The following is a 2614-nucleotide window of genomic DNA, read 5'->3' on the forward strand; positions in this document are numbered from 1 at the left end:
GTGGAGGAAGGTCTTCTCTCCCTCACACACTCCACCATATGGCAGATGAGGGTGGGGCCATATTCCTATAATTACGAAGATGAGATTCCTCTGAACACACAGCTCTACTGTGCTGCCCTGGTGAGGTATGCAGGGTTCACTCTTCTCAGTGCTGCAGCCAGTGAGGGTCAGGGTTAGCTCTCCCACTCTGGTGCTCCCGGGACCAGGTTTCTTACCTGGTAAAAATACAGAGGTGCAAGGGGTGAATGGGATATCTCTCCCTCACCCATGCCACTGAATGGCAGATAGTGGGGCTAGCTCTCCTTTCACACTTTATGGGTGGCTCATCGGTACCCCCACCATAGGGACAACCCTCCTGTGCTGTTCAGGGCAGGTACAGGGCCCACTTTCCTTAGTGCTGCAGCTGGTGAAGGGCAGGGCCAGTTCTCTACAGTGCTGTAGTAGGTGAAGAGAGTCCCTACTCTGTATAGACCCATCCTCTTTGGGTGGTGGCAACAGGAGCCACCACGGACCTCCCCAGAGATCTCACTGCAGCAGGCCTGGCCCATGCTTGATGAGCATCAACAGCCAAGGAAATTAGAGCAGCAGTCTGCAGACCTAAGCCCATTTCACATTGCTGTCCTGGGTGAGCTCCTGAGATGGCCAACTGCCTTCAAACCGGGCCTCATCTCCTTCTCCTCCTTCCCTGAAGACAGAGTGGGCTGACACTCAAGGTTCTCACAGGGCCCCAGCTGACACTGGAGCAGCAACACTGCAGGTCCCTCTCTTCCTGGTAGAGCAGCTAAGCTGGACTTTAGCCTTTGAGGATGAAGCAAGAGAGCAGAGGGCTGTGGAATAGGAAGAAGCTCGTGTCCACCCTCCACAGAGAGGCTGATTTTGTATTTGTCTCCTTAGTCCTGGTGAACTTAGTTCTGAACATGTCCAGAATGACAGGGAGGAAGATGATTTATGGTTAGGCCTTCCATTCTGTTCCCTGGACACTGGAGTCTCTATGGATGCTGAGCCTGGAAAATCCAGAAGAATTTTCCACTATAGTCCTTGCCTTCCCTTTAAGAACCCAGCAGAACCAGAGAAACTCGATATATGCAGGAGAAATGGAGACATTTAATAAGAATAGGAAGGTCATGGAGCTTGTAGGAGGAGATGGGAGGCAGCTGTCCATCCAAATGATGGGCTGACCTGTATCTCCAGCTCTGCTGAAGAGAACAAATGTAATAAAAGGAAGAAATATAGGACTGAGCATAGGTGATGGCTCCATGGGTGAAAACATAAACAAATAGACTATAGTAGGGGGCACTTGTATTAGAACCAAGGACCTCTTGATCTGCAGTCAAATGCTCTACCCCTGAGCTATGCCCCCTCCCAGAGAGAGATGTTTTATAAGTGCCTTTCATCTTCCTAGTCACACTCAACATTCCTAGAACTTATGCTTCTTACTTGGCAAGACCAGAACTGCTGCCACCACAAACTCAGCCCAGACAGGCTCCTCTCCACTACCCGGTATCTCCCATGTTGTAATGTCAGCACACACACACACACACACACACACACACACACACACACACACACACACTACAGCCTGTGAGAAAAGCACAGCTGGAGACAGGTGGACATAGCTACTACAAAGGACTTCAGATTTACATGTCTGCTTTCTTCAGTTATATACAAGCCCTCCAGTATGAAGAGATCCTGACTAACTTCTCTGGGGAACTATGAGGTACCGGCATGTGAAGACATCTTTCCATTCTATGGATGGCCCCTGAGGGTAGTTTCAGGGTAGAAATATCTCGTCAGGCCTGAGTGAGTCATCAAGGAGCTCTGACAGCTGTCCTCTGACCGGAGGACACAGGGAGTTAGAAAATGCTGAAGCTGTGGTCTCTACGTGACCTTCAGATCTGTTGTCACTATACAAAGGCATTACCAAATGTTTATATAAAGATATGTGGCAGAATTCAATTATTTTGAAAACTTGTTATTATTTTAATGGAAAAAGTCATAATGCCCTTCCAAATATTCTCTTAATGTTCCTGTCACTCAAAAGGGAGCAGTCCTCTAAAGTTTAGCTTTCTCTTTTCTGCCTGTGCCCTTATATAACTACACACAGGGTGGCAGGGATAGCGTCGGTAACTGCACTGTAGATGGAGTATAATTTCCATGCCTTCCTCCATTCTCACTTTTCCGTTACATTCATGCCCCAGCCTTCAGCTGGGCGAACATCTGTGTTTCCATCACGATGAACTGTGAGCCCTGTGTGTAGCTGACATGTGCCATTCTAAACAGGATGAAGATGTCTGGTAGGTTTGTTTATTCTGAGTTAATGGCAGTCTGATGTTTAAACTGCTTTGTTTTCATAAACATCTACATCTTCCACCAACCTTGAGTTCTCTGGGAAGTACTTTTCAGTGTAATTTTCCATACATTGATCAACAGATAATGAACGTTTCTCCTCTCTGGTTTCCAGGAGTGACCTGGGCTCCTGAGCTTTGCCCCCAAAGGTCATCTGCACTGTAAAGACCCTGTGACTTCCTTCACCTTCACCATGACCTGCTTCTGTTCCACCATCTCTTTTGTGTGCAAGTCTCTGGAATTTTTAACAAATTGACGTTCCTTTTGG

The 2614-nt window shown here is 47.7% G+C and overlaps 1 non-coding gene across 1 annotated transcript; it reads right to left on the minus strand.

The window, feature by feature from the left end:
* Nucleotides 1-1288: 1288 nt before the first annotated feature.
* On the minus strand, nt 1289-1360 carry Trnac-gca. Its single transcript has one exon. It is a non-coding gene; the product is annotated as a tRNA-Cys (tRNA).
* Between the last annotated feature and the right edge of the window lie 1254 nt (nt 1361-2614).

The sequence above is a fragment of the Microtus ochrogaster genome, unplaced genomic scaffold (assembly GCF_000317375.1).
Source record: "Microtus ochrogaster isolate Prairie Vole_2 unplaced genomic scaffold, MicOch1.0 UNK153, whole genome shotgun sequence".
NCBI classification, from domain to species: Eukaryota; Metazoa; Chordata; class Mammalia; order Rodentia; family Cricetidae; genus Microtus; species Microtus ochrogaster.